This window comes from Balaenoptera borealis, assembly GCF_965194805.1.
Source record: "Balaenoptera borealis genome assembly, contig: HAP1_SCAFFOLD_847, whole genome shotgun sequence".
Classification (NCBI taxonomy): domain Eukaryota; kingdom Metazoa; phylum Chordata; class Mammalia; order Artiodactyla; family Balaenopteridae; genus Balaenoptera; species Balaenoptera borealis.
The window spans coordinates 223,001-248,439 of NW_028123355.1; the positions used below are offsets into that span (position 1 = coordinate 223,001).

The 25,439-nt window shown below is 36.0% G+C and overlaps 1 long non-coding RNA gene across 1 annotated transcript in view; it reads left to right on the forward strand.

The window, feature by feature from the left end:
* Positions 1–25,439, forward strand: part of LOC309621688 — a 253,188-nt gene that overhangs the window by 204,830 nt on the left and 22,919 nt on the right. The window contains exon 7 of the long non-coding RNA XR_014240159.1: positions 12,643–12,836. This is a non-coding gene — a long non-coding RNA (uncharacterized lncRNA). The remainder of the gene's footprint in view (positions 1–12,642; positions 12,837–25,439) is intronic.

The window sequence follows — 25,439 nt, forward strand, 5'->3', positions numbered from 1 at the left end:
CTGCTCTACAACAAAGTGAATCAGCTATACATATATATATATATCCCCATACCTCCTCCATCCCACGTCTCCCTCCCACCCTCCCTATCCCACCCCTCCAGGTGGTCACAAAGCACCGAGCTGATCTCCCTGAGCCACGCGGCCGCCCTCCACCAGCCATCTGCCTTACATTTGGTAGTGCACACATGTCCATGCCACTCTCTCACCTCGTCCCAGTCCACCCCTCCCCCTGCCTGTGTCCACAAGTCCATTCTCTACATCTGCAAATGAGCCAGGACAGGAATAAAGTTGCAGACGTAGAGAATGTAGACTTTTTTAAAACACTTTTGTTTGTTTTAGTAAACAAAGGCTGCACAGAATCTATGCAATAAATCAGTTGTAAAATCAAAAGATCAGGTGTTTTAAAAACATAATTTCGCTGAAAATTGAACAGATATTACTTGTGCTCTATGGAGGAAAATAGTACTTAATCCCTGGCATGTTATAGAAGACTCAGTTTATTAGGCACTTCTTCTGTGGCAGCTGTAACATTAAACACATTATACGCATTGACTCATATACAGTTTTTGCAGCATGAGGTGTGCAACATTACCATTTCCAGATGGGTAAACAAACTGACATTCACATGACTTAAGTGGATAAGCTGTGGTCATACAACTCTGGGGTCTTTGATTCTAGATTCTCACCCACAGCTGCCATCTCCAAACACCGGTTTCTAAACAAGAGTGCATCATGCTATGACTCTGAGGCTGAGGAAACATTACTCACGTGTCTTGGCAAGTTTCACCTTTACCCATTCTATGACCTTGTGTAGTTGATTACCACTGATATACTTTGAGCTCCTCAGGTGGAAATATATCACTCTATCACCCTATTTAATTCATACCACATACCTATGAAGAAGCAAGACACTATTTAATTCTTAATATAACTGGAATGAAGAACCTTTGATTTTTTTTTTTATCATTCAGGGTATTAAAAACCAAAGCGAAACAGATGGAGAGCCAGAAGTGAATATAAGATTAACAAATAGAATCAACACCCAAAATATAAATGGAGACCCTCTAGGGATTAAACTCTACTAAGGCAGTCACATTGAGTAATTATTTTTTTCTCTCTTGGTTTCTGACTAATTTAATGTACATTTAAAATTTTTCTATTTTATAATAACTCAGTGCTTTCAACTAAAAGAAATATAGTAAGTCTATATTTATAAATAATATATGGAGAAATACTAAATGTTGTAAAACTGTTTTTTCAATGTCAATAAATTTATATATCTATTTCTCCTGGTATGTTCATAGTAATGAATTAAACCTGTTTTAAGGCTTTCTATGTATGCGAGGTACTTCTTCACTTTTATTTTATAGTGAAATCTACCTTCTAACAATTCTTATTGAGTAATGTTTAAAACCAGTTTGGTACAATTTAGTGAGAAAAGGGTGCCTACAGGACAGTTTCCCACACAACAGGCACTGTGCTAGAAACTTCCAATGACCTGTTTTATTTAATCCTATTACCAACCCTGTGAAGTAATGAAATTTTTCCCATATTTTGAAAAAGAAAATAGATGCTTCCAAAGGCTAACTAAATTGCTCTCAAACTTGTAACAATTAAGTGATAGAGGCTAACTATAAACTAGGTGCAGTGGCTCAAAAATCTTTCTGTGACACCACAGAGTTTTGGGGAATACGTTCTAATTTCATTGTGCACGCATGAGTGTTAGAGTGTTTATGGAACCATGCTGAAAAAAGAATCAGATGGATGGTTATACAGGTAATTAGTTAAGGTGTGAGTCCCTTAATTACTAACACTTAATTTTCCTAAACTACAAATTATTTCCCAGTGTTTGACCTCATTCAGAACCTAATACTAATTTGACATTGAGACCAAGAGATAATTTGATAATCAGATAGGAGAGTTAGGGTAGTTGATGATGGACTTGGGGTGGAGCAGAGGAAAAGCTAGTTAGTACGGAATGGATTTAGGTTAAATTTAATTAATATTTGTTGAACTCCTAATAAGTGAATGCCACAGTATTAGTTTGCTAGGGCTGTCATCACAAATATCACCGACTGGGTAGCTTAACAGAAATGTATTGTCTCACAGTTCTGGAGGCTGGAAGCCAGAGGTCAAAGTGTTTGCAGGTTTCCCTCTGAGGCCTCGCTCCTGGAGTTGCAGACGGCCCCCTCCTCCCTTTCTCTTCACATGGTCTTTCCTCGCTGCTGTCTGTGTCCCTGTCTCCTCTTCTTATGAGGACACCAACCATATTGGATGACGGCCCACACTAAAAACCCTATTTTAACTTAATTACCTCCTTTAAAGCCTAATCTCCAACTACAGTTAGATTCTGAGGTATTGGGGCCTAGGGCTTCAACATATCAGTTTTGGGGGGGGGGGTACATAATTTAGCTCATAACTGTTATTATGCTAGGTTCCATGTTAGAAACAAAGATAAAATGAAAAAAAAATTGCCTTCAAAAAATTCCCAGGCTAGAAGGAGAAGAATTGTGTCTTGAACTAGTGTCTTATTCTTAAACCAGGTCATCCTATAGATACCACAAAATTGTTTTTCTACAGCACAAATTAAGGATGCTTCTTCTTCCCTGAAACATCTTTAGTGTGCTTCTAACATTTAGAGATGAATTTCACACTCCTCAGCATAACGATTAAAGTCCTGGTTCACGAGTCCGTCTTCTCTCAGTACAGTAACATCTTCTCCTGTGGTACCTTCTCAGTTCCCGAAACTTTCTCGATCAGCAACCACCCATAAACATTCTAACAACGCTGACCATGCTCTTATTTCCCTCCTGTGCTAGAATTTCTGCTTTCATTTGAACACATTTTTTTCTACCTTGGAATGCCTCTTTCCATTTCCATTGTAGAGTAGGCTGCTAAGCTGGTATTTACAATTGTAAATCTTTTTTTTTTTTGAGACTGTATTGCCCAGATTTTCTTGCAATTATATGTAGACACATTCCTGAATCTAGTCAAGGAAATGAGAGCACAGATGATAAGGGCCATTTCTGTGTCAAGACTTTTTTTGAGGAAATGGTTTGTCCTCTTCTGTCACTCAGATTCAGAGAGTATAGACCTGAGGGGTGGGCCTGAGTCTCTGAATTACCCAGGGAGAAGTGTCACCTATCCACGTGGATAGCACACAACTATAGCATGATTGAGAAAAATAGTTCCATAGTGGCTGAGACATTATATATCCAGGTCTATATGTTTGTTCATTCTAGCCTACCCAAGCAATATATCTAAACACTGAATTCTTATTTGTATTTCAAAAACCAGCTCAAACATTATTTTCTATCTAATATTTTCTTCCAATTTTCCCCCTTCTGGACCACAAACCCTGTAGATCTAGAAGGGAGTAGCAAATATAAGACATTGTAAAGAAAGCATCATCAGGATTTAATGATGAATTAGATGGTCTGAGAGGATGAAGAGTCGATGGTGTAGGAATGGAAAAGAAGGTTGGAACATAATTCTAACTAAGTTTAAAGAATAAAGGAGCTATTTGAGGAACAGAGCTAATAACTTCAAGCTTCGATATGTTAGGTTTCGGATGGAACATGAAATTAGATACATCTAGCCACTATTTATAAATATAGAAAGGCTGGAAATAAATATATATTTATGATTGATCCTCTAAAATTTGTTTGGCAAGTCTATCTGAGATGAAGTACGCAAGGGAGAAGTGTGGAGGAAAAGGCAAAATGACTGAGAATAGAATCCTGAAGATTTTGAACTTTAGAAAGATCAACTTGGAGGTCCCAAGATAGTACTGTGCTATTACAACAGAATAAATAAAAAGACAATTTAGAAAGGAGGAGTCATGTGAAAGTTGAGCAAAAACATGAGAAAAGCTGTAAAAATTCATGGAAGATTAATTTAAATCATTGTGTTACATAATCATTAGTATGAGGATGTAAGCTCTCTGAGAGCAGGATTTTTTTCTTTCCCTTTTTTTTTTTTTTTGCACTTTCATATTCTCAGTACCTAGAATAGTGCCTGACACATAATAAATGGTCAATAAATAAGGTTAAATCAGTGGATTGAAACCTTTGAAGAGAACAGTCTTATTGAATTATTGAACTATTAAAGACAGATACATACTAGATTACAGGACCTTAGAAGAAAAAATTCAGATCAACTTAAGGTGGGAGTCTGAGCATCTGTGAATAGAGAAGGTTTGAAAAAGAGGAGAACATCTTGAAAATAAATTCCCTGTTGGAGGCCTTAACAAGAATAAGTAAAATCATGACTGAATGGACTTCAACAGCAAATTGAATACAACATCTTATGATATATGAGTATCTTTGTAATGTGGAGGGTACACTTGGTAATAAAGCTAGTAGCTAGCAGATTACCTGGAACATAGAGGACATTTAATAAATCATCACTGATTTATGTCATAAGTTAATCAATGGAGTGGTGGAAGAACCGTCAATATGTTTTATACGCAGTGACTTAAGTCTTCTCTGGTTACTGGGAATAAGCAGATTACCTAGTGACTCCTAAGCAGACCCACTGGCTTGAGACTTTAAGCCAGAGAAGAACCCTATGAATAAAGACAATTTTCATGAAATAAATATACTAGGAAGGGTATCAGTATGTCAGAGCAGCCTCCATAATTCAGGAGAAGCAAGAGTAAAAGTCCCTGTAGAGCATCTATGTACCCATTCCTTACTGAGAAGGACAGGTGTGGGGCTGGAAGCAGTTGGATCCTGTAGGAGGCAGTCCAGAGGGAGGGCCCCCATTGGTCCTGCTGAAGAGCCTCTGCAGGTTGTCTCTGGCTCTCCTGGGGATTCTCCAAGCAAGCTAAGGCCCTTTAAGAAAGTCATTTTTTGCTTAAGCCAACTAAAATGGAGTCTGTTGTATGCAACTAAGAGTATATTGGCGGTTCAAATAAAAATGTCATTTTTGCCTATTATATTGACATTCATGGCGGCTGAACTTATCATCTGTTCACATATCAGTGCCTGTTTCTTTCAACTGCTCTCCTTTGTATCCCCAAGGCTAAGAACAGTATGTATGTGATATATAAAAAGCAGTTAGTAAATGCATGCTATATAAGTGAAGGAGTTAATGAGTGAATACTTCCAAAACTCATGTCCATCAGGGACATTCGGGCAGAATTAGTTTAATAAAGGAATGTGACTTTTACTGGTTCCCTACCTTCAAGCCTGAAAACCCCTAGTTACCCTGTGTGAACTAGCAAGCTCAAGCATGGCTCAGGAAGAACCTACATCTGATATTGTTGCAAAGACTAACAAGTCAGAACCACTCTTACAAACAGGCCAACCACATGGATATTCCAGCTGGGAGAATGTTGATAGAACACCTGGGTATAGCCACGCTCCATGGTGTACCCTTACACAGGGTCATTAGAAGAAGACAGGCTCAGCCTGCCACCCCACTCCCATAAATGCAAATTAAATATCAAGAGTGGGAGTCCAGAGAAGAAAAATAAGAAAGACACTTTCTACGGTAATAAAGTATCACAAATATCTGTAAATACAATTTTTATGAGTGGTAAAAAAAATTGGTCAAAGACAACATCAAATAGCATATTTATCTGGGAATCACTTATTTATATAAGTGATCATTTTTGTGAACTATTTTTATCATCATCATTATTATCATCATTGTGAATACTGCCTTTTAGTTAGGTTTCACCTAAATACCACTATATTTTCAAAGATTCTAGATGAACTATTATGTGTAGAAGCATGTGATCTACAATAGACCAAACAGCTTTTAATCTCGTAACCCAAATATTTGATGATATATGTTTATGGTGCTTAAATCATCATTCCCCATCTTTGATGTAGTATCATATACTATTTTATAAACATAAATAACTGTAGGCCAGAGAAAGAGGAAGAAATAGATCTCTGTCTTTGCACTTCCAGTAAATGAGGTAACATTTCAAACTGCCAGAAACACTTGTTAATTGCTTCCACTGATTATTCCATTCCGTTGTGGGAATCCAGCTTGCCTTCCCATCTCCTCTGCATTGTAAAGTGAGGTATTATTTGATTCGTGAATTCTTAAATTGAAACTGAAACAAAACTTCCCACTATTACACCCCTGTGTATACCCAAAAGCTTACCTCTTCTTAGCCTATCTTTATTCAGCTTCCTTCCACTGTTTCAATTCAAAGAAATGTGGCTATTATCTTTAAACATAACTGGTTGGTAAAACTGACACGACACACTGTAGATCTTTCATTATATTCTTTTCGATCCTGAACATAAATGCCCAAAGTAAAATAAACTGATATTTTAATACAGGTATTCATTTAAAAATATATATGTATATGTGTGTGAATATTATTATATACTGAATATATATGTACATATATTGATATATATATACATATATATTTATTTTTGACACAAACTTGCTTGGATTTTTTTTCTTCTAATTTTTTTGTGACTTTAAAATGTAAACAGATTTTTTTCTTTTGTTTGTTTCTAGGAATGTAATGCCAAGGAACAGAGGGGCAACATAAGCTCCAAAATATGTCACTAAGGAAGGTGACTATACCCTTATAGGAATTTAAAATACTATATTACTCCATAAGAAATACTTAATTTTGAATTAAAATAATAATTTTTGAATTCTAACACAATGATAATGATTTAAACAGGAAATAAACCTAAACACAGAGTAGCAAAAAAAAATAGACGAAGAAAATTAAATACCTTCTGCTGATACAAAATCTATCTTTAGTCCATTGCTAATAAATTCCTAGATAAACAAAGAGGGTTACTTGTTTATATGTGTGCTACACCAAGACATCAAAACATTCTAGTAGAAAATCATGTATACAAAGGAAAGACTCAAGGTTAAATAGTTGAACTAAAGGTGACATGACAATGAAGATATTTTTATGTAATATAAAGACTAGATTGTCTTGCATTAGATACCTTTTTGTAATCCCATATCTTCCTGCTCACAGCCTTAAAGAATTAGTTCTTAATTAGTATATGTGACTTAATACAGTAAAATAATCTTTTTCTCTTAAAAAATTTATCACATAATATAGAAAAATATTAATAATAACATTCCTTTTGTACTATAGAGAAATTGTTTCATGTTCTAAGAGGGAAAGTTGCTAAATAAATAATTTATGGCTAGAGCAATTAATGTTTTTATGTATGGGCAGGGTGACTTTGTACCTCAGAAAAGATGGAATAATAGAGTTTCTTCCCTGTGTTTTCTATGAGTGGCCCCCTAGTTATAATGGAAACTGATATTGCCAGTTTCATCAAGATTAAACTAACTTTAAAATGTAGTCATTCGAATCCAATGTTCTGTAACTGAATAAGCTTAAAATAAATGAATGTTTTGCCAAAGGCAATGAAATTCAAAGCTAGTTTGGTTGTCTTTTATGTACATAAAAATAACTTTACTAATTTGTTTTTTTGAATAAAGATGAGTTTTATTCACACTCCATGAAAAAGGATTAATAGAATAGACAAAATTATAGTCTTACAGGAAAACATATCAATTACTTGCAGGTGAAACTGACATATATTTGAAAAATTCCTGTGTACATAATAAATACATTCACACAATGAAATGTTCTTATTGTGCTGCAGTGTCAATCTGCTTAAAGATAATATACTATAAAAATTTTAAGAGATGCTAAGGTGAAAGGCAAATATAAATCTCACTTGAAATATAAGTAGATTTAAAAGGTATTTCTTGACATTATAAAATGAATATAAACATTTATCTGCAGTGACATTTAAAATTACTGTTAATTCCATTGTCACGGTATTGACACAATAACAAGTCAAATAGGCTAAAAGCGCATGTTGGTATATAGTCCTTGTACATGAATTAAGTACTTTCCTTTTTCACATGGATCAAGGAATAAATTTTATTATCAGATTTTCATAGGCTGAAAAAAAACCATGCCTGAGTTCTTTTCTATCTATGGAACATGAACTACTCTTTGAAAATGGAAGAAATGAGTAGGAGACTTAGATAGGAAATAATTCATCAAGTGCCTACACATCCACAAGAAACTTCTTTGGAGACTGATACCTAATATTCTTCTCAAGTAGGGCTAGTTATTGCAGTTTGTTTTTAAACTGGTATAAATTGTGGGATCCATTCATGAATTCAACATCATTCTACCTTAAACCCTCTTTTAGACCTGGGCAAGATGATAATAATAAATCCATACTTATGTAAATATATTACACACCAACAAGGAGAGGTTAAGGAAACTAATTAACCAGTAAAGAATCGGAGAGTTGAAACAAGGTGGGAGTCAATGTAATGTCAATACAAGAGATGAAAAGAGTATAGCTCAAGTTTCATTTTTTAATAATTGTCCTGAATTCCGATCAGAGACTGACGTGAGTAGTAAGCTGTTAACAGTATATCTTCTGTTGCTCTAGTCTGATTCTCTTCTACCTATTTAGCAGTGCTTTTTATCCAAGTCTATTTCTGTTTCTGCCACTAGCATTGTCTTTCTAGAGCAACCTGATTCCTTCAATCAGATTTACAGAACCTCCTCTGTGTTAAGGGTTGTATGTGTGGAAGTACTGAAAAACAAAATATACAAAATGGTTTGTAAAATGAAAGTAGTGAAATACATTTCAGTTTCCTTTCTCAGTTAAAAATATTCAATTGGGGCTTCCCTGGTGGCGCAGTGGTTGAGAATCTGCCTGCCAATGCAGGGGACACGGGTTCGAGCCCTGGTCTGGGAAGATCCCACATGCTGCGGAGCAACTAAGCCCGTGAGCCACAACTACTGAGCCTGCGCATCTGGAGCCTGTGCTCCGCAACAAGAGAGGCCGCGATAGTGAGAGAGGCCCGCGCACCGCGATGAAGAGTGGCCCCCGCTTGCCGCAACTAGAGAAAGCCCTCGCACAGAAATGAAGACCCAACACAGCCATAAATAAATAAATAAATAAATAAATAAATAAATAAAAAATATTCAATTTTCCCAAAATTAATTAATAGTATTCAACTAATGGTGATAAAACATCAAAACTCTTGGTTGCATATGTTTCTGTTTTTTCCAGTTAATGAACCACAACACTCAATCTTCTTTTTAGTATGTGTCTCCTAAATTTTAGCAATACATACATACTTGATCAAAACGGGACTTAGGTAAGTTATTGATAGGTCGATATAACCTATCAGCACTATCACATCAAACTAAATACCTGTAATATTTGTTGGTAGTCAACAACTTCACATCAACAAATCTCATCTTCCTGATAGGAAAGCGAAGGCATGCTGTGGGAAAGTATGTGTTTTGGAAGATTCTTGCAAACTACTTAATAACGACATACTCTTCATAAATTCTGGACTCCTGTTTTGAAAGGATTTTAGAGCCCCTCTGAATCAAGAGTCTTCAGACTCGTTTGCTCAGAAACCACAGTAAAATTTAGATGTATAGCGCACACACTCAGAACAAAATTTCATAATGTAATGTGCAATGCACTGTTATTTTAAGCTTACTTCTTGTCATTTCTAGTTTATCAAAAGTGCATTAGTATAAAGTCATTAAATTGATTTTATAGGCTTAATCAATTGAAGCCAACAATTTGAAAATACTGTGATAGATCCAACTCCATTTTATGTATGATTTAACTTTGCATCAACAATTGTGACACTGTTAAGATGGTATTGCTAAAGTATCATCTGAGGTAAAATGTACACTTTTAAAATAATGTGATTCCTAAAACTAATCCATCTACATATCTTATTTACTCTACTCCGAATATTTGCAATGTTCAAGATTCAACACGTTATCCCCAGCCTTGCATATAATTAAAAATAACATGGGACATGATACTTGAAAATTAGCATATGCCTTTTGAAATATTTCCAAAATTAGGGCACTGTCTATTGAAAAAGGAATAGAGTAAATAGTGTCAAAATTTTCAAAGGTGTTGTATCTACTCAGTAGTGCTCTTATATTGCTAAAATACATATAAGACTTTGTTTCTCTGTTTCATATTCCTCATTAATTATATTCTAGTAGAAAAAATGATGAATTTCTAAATACATAATATGAAAAGAAATCAATCATCCATATTCATATTCTCGAATTCAATTATTCATTCATTAAAAAGGACTGTAGGATATTCATTCAAAAAATGTGTTTAGAGAATTCGGTCAGAATTCAGTACTGAATCAGACACAGCATTAGATCCTAGGGGGTGTAAGATTAATGTGACATGATCTGAGCTTGAGAGTTTCAACTTTGGGGAAAGATAGTGGAATAAATTGTTAGAATCTGATCTAATAGAGAGTCCATCTGTAGTATGTAGAACGTACAACAGCTAAGACAGGGACTATATGGTAAAAGGTAAGCGGTATGGGTTGAGCGATCAGCACATCCGGGGTCATGTCTTAAGAGACTTAGTTAGAATGTTTACCTGTGAGGGACAAGATACATTTCAGAAGTTCTGCCTAAAATGGATATGATATCTCCTTCCTATGATGAAACATAAAAACGAAAGCAAAGACGGATCTAATGAGAATCAATACCAGGCAGACATTCTACAGGATCTTTCTCTGGCTTGGCAGAACTGAGGAATAAATCTTCAGGCTGGAGTCAACAACAGGCTGGCCCAACCTATCTAAACCTATGGCTGAGAACTACTAATTTTCAATAATACTCTGATGTTTTCCAATGTATTGCCCTCCAAAATTTGGGAGAAGCAAGCATACTGTTTTCTGAAAAATCAGGTATTTCTGTTTACAGATTTCATGAGGTCTTAGTTAAAACTTCATTGAGTAGACATCAGCCTAGCTAAACATCCTTCCGTGCGTGTGCAGAGAAAACATAACTTCAGAGTCACAGGGTTTTAGGAAGTCATGCAGAGGACAGCAGCTAAAATGAAATTAAGGCCTGAGAAAGAGAGTCTAGGCAAAGAACACAAATGTGCAAGGACACAGAGTCCTGAAAGAGTTTGGTATATCTGAGGCATCTCCAGAGTGTCATTTTGCAGGAAATGGAGAGGGAAGCAGACTGGAAGGTTAGACAGGGCATATCAAAAAATATCACCCATGCCAAGCCTCTGAGTCTTAACAATGGAGATCCCCTAAAAGACAAAAATAGGGGTCTGACAGGCTAGACTTTCTTTCCTTTCTTTTACAAATTTGTTTCTCTGTGTAAATATATAGACCAGAATGTACCATTTTCTCAATTTACAAAGCCAAAAGAAACTTTTGATAACTTTAAAAGTAGGTACAGTCATTTGTGTGGAAAATAGTTGATGAAATTAACGTTGAAATAGCAACAAAGCCACAACTAATTGATTTCACGTTCATATTGACTTAAGAAGCACCAGAACCAGTATCTAAATTAAAGTGTCACTATCATTGTGTGTCTGCATGCTGTGTGCTTTCTTTACTTTCTTGTATGTGTAAAATGGCATAGGGATCATATGTGTTTGCATCTATATTTGTGTGCATGTGTTTTTAGTTCCAAAGATGGCATTAGTTATAAACAGAGAAAGCAATCAAAATAAATCATCTCATCTTGATATGAAAGAACACAATATACCTTTCATATGAAAAAAAAAGCTAAACTGTTACACATTGATTCCAAATTGATGGTTATTGATTCTAAACTCATAACCTGTATAATAGAGTCCAGATAATTCTCTAAGAGTACTGAATTCTCTTTTTTCGGTTTCAAAATATCAAGGACTATTTTTATCATTACTATTTTGATTTTAGGGAATCACAAATTGCCAATCAGAAAACTAAAGATAAAAGGATTATTTAGATTAATAGCAAATCCAGAATTGCAAGTATTTAGATTTCCAAACTTAAATTATCATCAGTACTGTTCAATCAAGTGATGTTTTTCTGGGGCTTTCTAAATGCATAACATCAATAAAAATGATTAAAACAAATGTCTTAGGTGCAATAAATAAGGTTTTCACATCCAGAGGAATAGAAACAGTCGATGTAAAATCTTAGCAGAGCTGAATATTAGCTCCATGAATGCAGAAACTGTATCTATCTTGTTAATTGCTATGCTGCCAATACCTAGAACAGTGACTGCATCATAGGGCTCCACGGTACTTGTTGAGTGAAAGAGTATATGCAGTAGCCCAGGTAACATGGTTGGTTCATCACTGCAAAACATTGTTATGGCATCCAAGAAACCAATATCACGGATACCCAAGAGAGGAACCTAGCCATAAACTAGCTTGGCTATTTAGCACCAATAATTTTGTACTACAGAATTAAAACTTTCAAACATAGAATCAAATGAGGTGTATATATTGACATATGTTGCTACTAAGTGCAAGCAGACGGTATTAACAGGACATAGCTCTCTAATACCTTATCTAATACAAGAATCATAGAAATTATATTCTCTTAGATGGAAGATACTGGAAATCTGCAGCTCAAATAGAGAATTATTTGTGGACATAAGTTACTCTTGTATCCAGTGCCACATTAAATGGCATAATCTGATGGCAGATGGTCCTGGGAGGCTCAATTATGCTGAAAGGCAAGTTATGTCATAAAAATAACTGTCACCTCCTCTGAAAATGTCATTTCTCATAAACTGCTGAATAAGAGAAAAACAAAACAGGCACAACTAAACTAAGCAAAATGCACTTGCTGCCTACCTAGATTTAATTGGTCTAGCCGTTATTGACTGTTGCCGGAAAGAGGCCTCCAACCAACAGCTTGCTGCGCTTCTGACAATGCAGGTCATAGGAGAAATAATGATGATGCCAAGTAAAAGTGCCAGCAATTGACGAACTGGCAGAGGAGTGGGCAAATATTCAGATTCAACGGATCAAATATTCAGACGCCGCCAAAAGGTAACTTAGGGGTTCTTTTTTTAAGTTACCTTCCAAATGAGTGTTAATCCAAATGTATATATATTTTTTGCAAATAAGAGTGTCTAAGGAACTAAGGGGAAAAGGGCCAGTTAAAAATATTTTAGGCCCCTGCTTTAAGAGGAACAACCATCATAAATGGTAGAACTGTATTTTTGGTATCCGCAAATTACATTTAACAGGATACAATGACAATTTAAACCGTCAGTGATGTTTAGTCATGACATATTCCTTGGCCGCAGATTGTACAAAGCCTCTACTTGACCTCACTGTAACATGTCCTAGGACCACTTCAAGCATGTTTGCTTATTGTTTGTTTGTTTGTTTATTTATTTATTTAAGATTCCAAGGGCATTTAACTGAGAATGAATGACAAACGTCTATGGATTGTTCTCCTTGGGACAGTGGTTGGTGTCCATATTTGCACAGGCACACATTAGCTTGCTCTTTAGAAACCACTCATAGCAGGAACTCAGAATAATCCATCTAAAATTATGGGTCTCGCCTTTCAGCTCAGCTCTTAAATATTACCTCCTCCGTATCATTCTGTGCTTTTATACTATCTGTCTGTTTCCCTCATGTTTTAGGTAATTGTGTATTCATTTCTCTATCTCTAGTTGGTAGATACATTTTAATCAGGAAATTCTATTGTTGATCTTGAGGTCCTGAAGCGTTCTCAAAAAAGATTAGAATCAGATAGTCTTTCTCTGTCTCTGTCTCTGTCTCTCTTTCTTTCTGTATCCCTCTCTCTCTCTCCCATAAATGTAAATGCTCGAATTATATGTTGAATTGCGAGAAGGATGGGATTTTTAACTCCCAACCTAAGCACTAAATGATATTAACTTTCTACAAAATGAAAAATATATTTGGGAATGGGGAGAATTTAGTTCTAATCTTGTTTCTTTCTCCAATTAATCTCTCTAATCATCAATTTTCTTATCTGCAAAAGGAGAGATTTGGATTATAATTTATATAAAACCCTTTCTAATTCTAATAATCTAGTATTCTTGCTCTATTGCTAGGCCTTATAAATCAAGGAAAGAACTTCTAATTGTATAATAGACACTTGAGGAGTTCCTATCCAGTATTACATTTGACCATGTCTATTGGTGATGTGGGTAATAACACTGAATATGTTAGTATCGGGAACAAGTCCTGTTATAATATCAAATGTATTTTAAGAATCTCATGAATTACTTTAGCTGCTTAATAAAAACCACCTATTTGTTCAGAAACCAAATTTTGAAAGGTGTGAAGAACCTTTGTTAGAAAATCATGTAGTGTTTGTTTAAGTAAGTGAGTGGCATGGCTTTTCTTGTGTGAACTATTCAATAGGGAACCTTAAATGAATTGCTTAAACACACATCTAACACAAAATGCTTCAAGGATTTTTGAAATCCTTCATAATCATTTTACATGTTTTGCTTTTATCTTCTTGAATAGAAATGAGACACAAATCTCAAAAAGACTAATATCCTTATCTGTGACGGTCAAGAGATAAAGAAAAGTGGGTTAAAAGTTTTGGAACTTAAATACATCTTAAGTTAAACATTAAATAATACTATGTTTTGCAAGGAGCCTACATGTAGTAGATTTAAATATTTTCATCATTTAATTAAAAAGACCAAGAAAATGCTGATCTGTGTTGCCACAGCGTTTGTGTACAGCACTTTGTTTTGTTGTTACAAGGGCTTCCAAATTGTGTAACATGCAGGAAACAAATTCTCAGGATTCAGTTTGAATTAGAGATTTAAGCAAAATCTGCACCTGGGAGCAATCACATAATTAATTTTAATAAGGGCTTCCCCGGTGGCACAGTGGTTAAGAATCCGCCTGCCAATGCAGGGGACGTGGGTTCAAGCCCTGGTCTGGGAAGATCCCACATGCTGTGGAGCAACTAAGCTCGTGTGCCACAACTACGGATCCTGTGCTCTAGAGCCCGTGAGCCACAACTACTGAGCCCACGTGCTGCAACTACTGAAGCCCACGTGCCTAGAGCCCATGCTCCACAATCATAAGCCACTGCAATGAGAAGCCCGCACACCGCAACGAAGAGTAGCCCCCGCTCGCCGCAACTAGAGAAAGCCTGCGTGCAGCAACGAAGACCCAACACAGCCAAAAATAAATAAATAAAAAAAAAGCCATCTCCATAAAATGTTACAAAAAAAAATTTTTAATAAAAAGGAAAAGGCATACATGATCGGAGGTTTAAGATAGGATGAAATTTTTGGATACAAGGGTAAGATCCTTTGGGAGAAAAAAACAAGATACAAACAGCCTTAAGAAAAGAATCCAAATAGCATTAAATGTCTCTTGAAGGGACCACATCTGAAATAGTAGATATGAAAGTCTTCCTGCACTCATAAGGTCCTTCAACTTAAAGGAAGTTGGTAGACATTTACAAGTACCAATAAACTCATTTCAAGTACTGTGCTGACAGGCTTGAGCACAGAGGAATAAATAAAGCTGGTGGAGTAGAACTGCGCAGCAACTATCAAACTCAATTCCTGCAAGAGTATTAATCTAATTAAGCATAAGTGAAGCAGTGTCATATTTTTATTTTTTATGAAGTTCATATTTTCAAATTGGAGATATACATTTGAGAAGGCCTTCATTCCTTAAGAATAAAATAGGATTATTTTCAAATAAAACACATTCATCAACTCTTCATTTACTAAGATTGGGAACCTCACTAAGTAAATTGAGCTGGTGTTCATTTCAATCTTTTTTTCTAGTTGACGGAGGTACTATAATTTACCTTATTCATTCCTACAGAGTGCCTAGCACTTGCCAGGCATGTATAAATGTATGTGAATAAATAAATCAATAAATAGAAGTTTATTCTCTGATCAGAGTGTTTAAGAAACATTAGAGTTGGGGGAAATATCACCTCATTTCTTCTGCACACATTTATACCTTCCAACAAGATTCCCTCTAAGTTATACCTGAAGTAAGTGGTGAGATTCAAAAATCGTCTAAGGTTGGCAGTGAGGTGACATGGGATCCACTGGAGTTCTCTTCCTCACCGTCAACAGTTAAGTCTATGGTTGGCTCATCGGAATCAGATATGGCCATTTAAGCCTTTTTTGGCCATTGCTTTATTTGATATGAAAAAAAAAAAATCCCAAAGTAGAGACGCAGCCAGTCTGGCAGTCAAGTAAAACCTGAACTTTTCATTTGTTTGTTAACAAATACATCAGCAAAAAGCTAGCATTGGTTATAAAAGATGTATTATTCATTTATGTATAATTGTCATTTGCAGACAGAGCCACAAGTATTAAGCTTTGTTGAACATCTAAGGTTTCTCTCCAAGGTAAATCAAATCGGTGTAATCCTCGTGCTTTTATACACTGCTTTTAATATAGTAACATTTTCTTCCTTCACATTAGTGATTTCTGCTGTTCCTGACTTTTAAACAGTCTCAAATTAAAAGTAATGGAGAAAATGACTTCTGGGTTACAGAAATCACTGTTACAAGGACTAAACGTTAGAACATCATTTAGAGTTTCTTTCTTTACTTAACAACTTTGATTATCTGGTTTCTTAAACACTACAGATTAGAAAAAGAAAATTAAAAGGAAGGAGGCTGTAAGGAACATGCAGAGCCAGTTCCCTAGAACTAGCTCTGCAGAGAAACAGTATATGTGACAGATACAAATGGACACTAAATAATATTTGGTCTCCATAATGATTTGGAGTGTAGAAGGAAAATTATCCTTCCATTTGTTAAAAATGTCAAGGAAGACTTTATTAAAGACTATTTTAATGGAGCTCAAGACTACTGAAATAGGGAGAGAGATTGAACTCACCTACAAATACAACAAGGACAACTGGTGATTGACAGCCAACAAACAGAGTAAGAGGGTAGATAGAAAATTACTAAGAGCAACTTGGTTAGTATGAAGGATGGGGGAAGAGGAGTGCGGCTGGATATCAAGGGTGGGAGGATTCTCCATAAACTGGTTTAGCAGGATTCTTTGCCAGAATTGGACAAGGTCATGGGGCTAAGACAAGGGAGGCGGGGCAAGAATGAGGCTTAGTAGAAAAGTGGGCTCAGGGGAACCTGAAAATAGAGTTTGGTCAAGGCGGGAGTTTTTGTCCATAGTCACCAAGAAAAGGTTCATTTAGGCTTTGTACTTTAAAAGAAGTTGGAGAATCCCATGCAGCCTTCGAGATAAACGTTTACTAAAAATGCTTATTTTCCCCCCAATATTCCAAACTAATAGCAGTCTCCCACTATGTACAAAATGCACTAATCCAGAGCACTTCAGTTCCTAGCAATGCTTTTCATATTGATTAATACCACAGACAAAATAACTGTCCTTGACTTTTCCAAAATTTAAAAAGGCACATGAAAGAAGGATTAAAATGTCTGGGTGAATTGTGCAATAACCGTTATTTGCCCTTCTATGAACAAGGTCACCAATATTTTATGATGGTTTAAATGTGATCAGCAGTAAATTAACAAGAAGGAGGTAAATTAACATTTGCCTACAATGCAGCCTTTTGTATATCACCTTAAGAAAACAGAAGAAATTCCCTGCCTGTAACTGAAGATTTTTAAAAGTTCTACAACTTGTTTTATAGCGATGGCTTAATCTCCTAGTTGAAAATAGGCCAATAGGTTGATATTTTGGAAGTTCCTTCTAGCTTTTAACTTTGTTATCCCGAAATGCTTTTCCTTCTAATTCTTTTTCTTCTTTCATTTTCTTTCTATTTACACTTTTTTCTTTCCTTTTAAAATTTCTTCTTTCCTCCTCCATCCCTTCGTTCCTTGTATGTGTGTTTCGATGCCCTGTTTTTTTTGTCTCCATCTTACGTATAAATATTTTAATGGTGATTCTTTCTCCCCCATCCCAATCTCACTCATTCCTTAGGACTTTCCTCGATCTTGAACTGACTCTCTTTCAATTTTATATACAGATATCCTTTAAAAGATGCATTAACTTTATTTTAAGGTATACCACTCATCTCTAAATTGACGCATCTATGCTCTACTTTACGTGGTTGGAATTCTGAAAACTCTATTTCTCATTTTTTCACATGGTTGCCAGTTAAGCTCCACCAATATGGAGTGCTAGATTAAAGCTGGAAGGCAAGGGAGAGCGAGTTGAAAACGTTTGTTCCTTCCTGTTGGCCTGTTCTTCCCGTCAGCATCACTCCATTCTCTCTCCAGCAGTGATCTTTCGCCAAGCAGCAGCAGTCATCCCCAGTTTCCAGCAGCTTTGGTTCCCCAGTAACAAACATCACTGTCTCCCTTCAGAGGTTCTAGCACTCGCTAGGGGACGGCCCATTCCTAGAGGTCTGGACCCAAACTCTTTGGGGTCCAACCTGTGATCTCCTGAGGTACTAAGAGTAGCCAAGCAGTGCCTCCTCTTCAAAGTCTGGAGCCTAGCTCTGAAAACCCCCATCTCTAAGCTCCTGTGCTATTAGCTGCATCTGTATGACACCCACTTCTTAGAGAGCTGAGTCTCAACTCTCTAGGGCATCTTCTCTAAGTTTCCATATTCTGAAAGCTCCATGATCTTCCCTTTGTGCCTTAAGCCTTAGGGGTGTAACTCTGTTGTACCTTAGTGTTCTCTTTTGATCTTTCTGTTTTCCAACACCTCTTTATCCAATTCTATATACTAAATTCTTTCTGTTGCCATATTTAGAATGACTTATCTCTTCCTAACTGGACCCTGAGTTTGATACTATATTGGTACCAAGTATATTCCCAGGGAAAAAACCTCATAAATAAGATTCATGAATTGGTTAGTTGTATCCTCGACCTCAAAAAATGTGCTGAGCTCCTTATCAATGGGAAATAAGAAATCAGTAAATCTTGGCATTCCATGCATCATGATTAATTAAATTGTCACCTGTGATCAAATGTCTAAAGACACTGTGGAACCGAGTACCTACTCTTGATGCACATGGGCTAGGATATCTTCTTACTGTACTGAGAGCAGGAAGAAAACAAATGACAAGCTCAAGGCTTTACAATCTTAGCTCCACTGACAGATAAAGAACAAGAGATTTTCTACATGTCTCTAGAAGAATTTCTTATTTCACTGAAAATAAAAATTCAATTGTCTAAGCTGTAGAAATAAAGACGAAGTCAAACTGACAAATTCCCAGGGCTGGACAACCCAAGGAAAGCAGTATTATAGCATGCCTAGAGGTCATCTTATTTCTTTAGTTTTAATACTCCTGTATCTGCGACTCACAAAACATCATAATAAGCAGAAGTGAACAATATAATGATCCTGTTGTACTTTCCAGAAAGGTGATATTTCCTTGAAGTCTATACATAGAGATGGTAGAAGACACAATGGACATGGTTACAATTGTTCAGGATGAGTTGACTAAATGAGAAGAGATCTTCCAGCAGCCCTAGGAAGCTGATAATAAATCCATTTCACCTGACCTGAGAAAATAATTATGAAAACTTGTGAAGGGAGCTGATAGGCCTTTGAAGAGTGGGACAGGTGGATGGGTGTACTGCAGATTATGGCCCTGTAAGTAGGTCCTATTTGATTTTCTTTTGTTGGGTCTCTTCACTGGAATTGGCTCACTGATCAAAGAGTAGGGTCCAGTATTCATTGTTCATCAATGTCCTCTTTTACTTCTTCTTTCTTCATTCAACAAAGTTATCAACACAACTCTCCCCACCAACACTGTTGGTACTCCAGGTCCTTTTATTTTATTTCGTTTTTATCAAGTTTAATTTCCCTGAAAAAACATGACTAAAAGAACAAAAAGTATTGTACAATACCATTTAAAAATGTATTCCTTCTGTTCATTCACATGTTATTTCGAAAGTAAACATGAGTGTTTGAGGGTTTTTTCAAGTCTACTTTAAGCTTTATGTTTGAAATATCTTACTTTAAAATATCTATATATCAAAGAAAATGTACCAAATATAAATTTGTACATACAACTGCACTGTCCTTTAAGCATGCTTAAAGGACAAATATGCTTTCTTTAATTTATGCAAACATATGGAAAGTTAATTTTCTTTAATTTTATTTTAATTTTTAATATCTTTATTGGAATATAATTGCTTTACAATGTTGTGTTACTTTCTGTTGTACAACAAAGTGAATCAGCTATAAGTATACATGTATCCCCATAAACCCTCCCTCTTGAGCCTCCCACTCATCCTCCCTATCCCACCCCCCTAGGTTGTCACAAAGCGTCGAGTTGATCTCCCTGTGCGATGCAGCAGCTTCCCACTGGCCATCCATTCTACATTTGGTAGTGTATATATGTCAACGCTACTCTCTCACTTCGTCCCAGCTTCCCCTTCCCCTTATGTCCTCAAGTCCATCCTCTAAGTCTGTATCTCTATTCCTGCCCTGCCAGTAGGTCCATCAGTACCGGTTTTTTTTAGGTTCCATATGTGTGCGTTAGCATACGGTATTTGTTTTTCTCTTTCTGACTTACTTCACTCTCTATGACAGACTCTAGGTCCATCCACCTCATAACAAAAAATTCAATCTGTTCCTTTTTTATGGCTGAGTAATATTCCATTGTATATATGTGCCACATCCATTCATCCGTCGATGGACATTTAGGTTGGTTCTATGTCCTGGCAATTGTAAATAGTGCTGCAATGAACACTGTGGTACATGTATTTTTTGAATTATGTTTTTCTTAGCGTATATGCCCAGTAGTGGGATTGCTGGGTCATACGGTAGTTCTATTTTTAGTTTTTTAAGGAACCTCCATACTGTTCTCCATAGTGGCTGTATCAATTTACATTCCCACCAACAGTGCAGGAGGGTTCCCTTTTCTCCACACCATCTCCAGCATTTATTGTTTCTAGATTTTTTGATGATGGTCATTCTGACTGGTGTGAGGTGATACCACATTGTGGTTTTGATTTGCATTTCTCTAATGTTTAGTGATGTTGAGCATCTTTTCATGTGTTTGCTGGCAATCTGTATGTCTTCTTTGGAGAAATGTCTATTTAGGTCTTCCACCCATTTTTGAATTGGGTTTTTTTTTTTTTGATATTGTGCTGAATGAGCTGTTTGTATATTTTGGAGATTAATCCTTGTCAGTTGCTTCGTTTGCAAATATTTTCTCCCATTCTGAGGGTTGTCTTTCATCTTGTTTATGGTTTCCTTTGCTTTGCAAAAGCTTTTAAGTTTCATTAGGTCCCATCTGTTTATTTTTTATTTTATTTCCATTTCTCTAGGAGGTGGGTCAAAAAAGATCTTGCTGTGATTTATGTCATAGCGTGTTCTGCCTATGTTTTCCTCTAAGAGTTTTATAGAATCTGGCCTTACATTTAGGTCTTTAAGAAGTTTTTAATTTATTTTTGTGTATGGTGTTAGGGAGTGATCTGATTTCATTATTTTACATGTAGCTGTCCAGTTTTCCCAGCTCCACTTATTGAAGAGGCTGTCTTCTCCATTGCATATCCTTGCCTACTTTGTCAAAGATAAGGTGACGATATGTGTCTGGGTTCATCTCTGGGCTGTCTATCCTATAGTTCCATTGATCTATGTTTCTATTTTTGTGCCAGTATCATACTGTCTTGATTACTGTAGCTTTGTAGTGTAGTCTGAAGTCAGGGAGCCTGATTCCTCCAGCTCCATTTTTGTTTCTCAAGATTGCTTTAGCTATTCGGGGTCTTGTGTTTCCATACAAATTGTAAAATTTTTTGTTCTAGTTCTGTGAAAAATGCCATTGGTAATTTGATAGGGACTGCACTGAATCTGTAGATTGCTTTGGGTAGTATAGTCATTTTCACAATGTTGATTCTTTGAATCCAAGAACATGGTATATGTTTCCATCTGTTTTTATCGCCTTTGATTTCTTTCATCAGTGTCTTATAATTTTCTGCATACAGGTCTTTTGTCTCCTTAGGTAGGTTTATTCCTAGGTATTTTATTCTTTTTTTTGCAATGGTAAGTGGGAGCATTTCCTTGATTTTTCTTTCTGATTTTTCTTTGTTAGTGTAGAGGAATGCAAGAGATTTCTATGCATTAATCTTGTATCCTGCTACTTTACCAGATTCATTGATTAGCTCTAGTAGATTTCTGGTGGCATCTTTAGGATCTTCTATATATACTATCATGTCATCTTCAAACAGTGGCAGTTTTACTACTTCTTTTCCACTTTGGACCCCTTTTATTTCTTTTTCTTCTCTGATTGCTATGGCTAAAACTTCCAAAACTATGCTGAAAAATAGTGGTGAGAGTGGGCAACCTTGTCTTGTTCCTGATCTTAGAGGAAACGGTTTCACTTTTTCACCATTGAGAATGATGTTGGCTGTGAGTTTGTCATAGATGGCTTTTATTATGTTGAGGTAAGTTCCCTCTATGCCTACTTTCTGGAGAGTTTTTATCATAAATGGGTGTTGAATTTTTCAAAAGCTTTTTCTGCATCTTTTGAGATGATCATATCGTTTTTATCCTTCAATTTGTTAATATGGTGTATCACATTGATTGATTTCCACATATTGAAGAATCCTTGCATTCCTGGGATAAACCCCATTTGATCATGGTGCATGATCCTTTTAATGTGCTGTTGGATTGTTTGCTAGTATTTTGTTGAGGATTTTTGCATCTATGTTCATTAGTGATATTGGCCTGTAGTTTCCATTTTTTGTGACACCTTTGTCTGGTTTTGGTATTAGGGTGATGATGGCCTCGTAGAATGAGTTTGGGAGTGTTCCTCCCTCAGCTATATTTTGGAAGAGTTTGAGAAGGATAGGTGTTAGCTCTTCTCTAAATGTCTGACAGAATTCACCTGTGAAGCCATCTTGCCCTTGGCTTTTGTTTGTTGGAAGATTTTTAATCACAGTTTCAATTTCAGTGCTTGTGATTGGTCTGTTTATATTTTCAATTGCTTCCTGGTTCCGTCTCGGAAGGTTGTGCTTTTCTAAGAATTTGTCCATTGCTTCCAGGTTGTCCATTTATTGGCATATAGTTGCTTGTATTAGTCTCTCATGATCCTTTGTATTTCTGTGGTGTCGGTTGTTACTTCTCCTTCTTCATTTCTAGTTCTGTTGACTTGAGTCTTCTCCCTTTTTTTCCTGATGAGTCTGGCTAATGGTTTACCTATTTTGTTGATCTTCTCAAAGAACCAGCTTTTAGTTTTATTGATCTTTGCTATCATTTTCTTCATTTCTTTTTCATTTATTTCTGATCTGATCCTTATGATTTCTTTCCTTCTGCTAACTTTGGGGGGTTTTTTTGGTTCTTCTTTCTCTAATTGCTATATGTGTAAGGTTAGGTTGTTTATTTTTGTTGTTTCTTGAGGTAGGATTTTATTGCTATAAACTCCCCCTTAGAACTGCTTTTGCTGCAACCCATAGGTTTTGGGTCATCGTGTTTTCATTGTCATTTGTTTCTAGGTATTTTTTTATTTCCTTTTTGACTTCTTCAGTGATCTCTTGGTTGTTTAGTAGTGTATTGTTTAGCCTCCATGTGTTTGTATTTTTTACAGTTTTTTCCTATAATTGACATGTAGTCTCATAGTATTGTGGTCGGAAAAGATGCTTGATACGATTTCAATTTTTTAAACTTACCGAGGCTTGAGATGTGATCTATCCTGGAGAATGTTCCGTGTGCACTTGAGAAGAAAGTGTATTCTGTTGTTTTTCAATAGAATGTCCTATAAATATCAATTAAGTCCATCTGGTCTAATGTGTCACTTAAAGCTTGTGTTTCCTTATTTATTTTCTGTTTGGCTGATCTGTCCATTGGTGTAACTGGGGTGTTAAAGTCCCCTATTATTATTGTGTTACTGTCGATTTCCCCTTTTATGGCTGTAAGTATTTGCCTTATGTATTGAGGTGCTTCTATGTTGGGTGCATAAATATTTACAATTTTTATATCTTCTTTTTGGATTGATCCCTTGATCATTATGTAGTGTCCTTCCTTGTCTCTTGTAATAGTCTTCATTTTAAAGTCTATTTTGTCTGATATGAATTTTCTTTAATTTTATAAAAAGTTATTAGCTACAGCCAAGGAAATTATTTTGCTTAAAAGAAGAATGAATTGTGACTGAAACCCATCTTTACCCAGAGAGTTATGCATCTCAGATCATAAAAAAATTTTTTTAAATGTTTACCACAGAATATTTCTGTTGGGATCCTGCCTGATACTTATCAGACTCTGGTTATACCCAAACATTTGCTCCTCTTCTTCCTCACTGATGCTGGGAAGACAAATACACTACTTATTTTTATAGACTCCTTAATAGCTAGAAAAGGCATGTGGTCCATTTCTAGAGAGTATAAGCAGAAATTTGCAGGGGATAGAAGGGAGAGAGTCACAGGGGAGAACTTATGAAAAGCTTTTACTTTTCTAATTAATCAAACTTCAATCACAATAATGAAAAATGAACAGGTGCAGCCAGTAAAGCCCTTCCTATTTATTGCCCTACACTTAGGTCTGATACCTGGCACTGAGACAGCTCTCTTGAACACATGAATAACAAGCATGTGGGAAAGGCCAAGGAGAGTTTCTGGCTACATGGAACTAAAAGAATACCTAATGTTTACTGAGAGAAATTATGGATGATTTTCAGGTCACTACTTCATGGGCTTGAGTAGACTGGAGTAAATTTATGATACCATGAATTCTTTTGCATATTAAAATCTTGATAAAACATACCTTCTTTTGTTAACTTGATTTATCAATTTAGTTGCTAACTTATGTCTCATGCCTGGCTTATATATCCTCCCTGAAATAAAAATCTAATTTCTATCATTAGCAGCATCTCATTTTATACAGTACCTTTTTTTTTTTTTTTTTTTTGGAAGCAAATATCAGGTAGAACTTTTTCCTTGGAAACAGAGATTTTTAGAATCTGGGAAAGAATTCTTGAGCTATTGGACACAAAACTTAATAACTAAAATTTATAATAGACAATAAAATTATTTTAGACTTGTAAAATTTCAAATTGAGATAACAAATAGATAAAAACATTTTAGGAAACTTTTCTTCATAGTTTCTAAGTATTGATCAGCAAATGTTCTATACATTGGTCATGAAGATTTTGTCATTGTCCTTTTTATGTTTTGGTAAGAATGTGGTCTAAAGAAAGGTTAAAAGAGATGCTAAAACAACTTCTCAAATGATATTTTTAAAAGGCATTTTTAGCTTGCAAATATTTGAATAAGTCCATACACACTTAAAGACTGGAATTTAGGGCAGTGACATCATCAGAATAGCAGTATAGGCATTTCCTACCATATTCCCCACAAAGGACACAAATTTTGACAATCATCCATGGATGAGTGGGCTGTTGTGGAAGTTTGGGAGTTCAGCAGAGAAGTTCTAGCACATCACTGGAGCAAATAGATCCAAACTGGATGCATTGAAGAGGGTAAGTGGAACAGTTTCAATTTACCTGTGTCACCCCAAGGTGACACCACCCAGCGCCAGGAGAGAACGTCTCAGACTGCGAGTTTTTCCACTAGAGTAAGTGAGAGCGTGTAGGTGAGCACCCAGTTTCCCCAGCCACGCAGGATGCTGCCTTAGAGACCCACTGCTTTCTCGCTTCATCCCGAATTCTGAGTCCTGAACTATGCAACTGGTGGGAGGTGAGTGACTGGGAGAAGGGCAGCCAGGGCTCAGAACA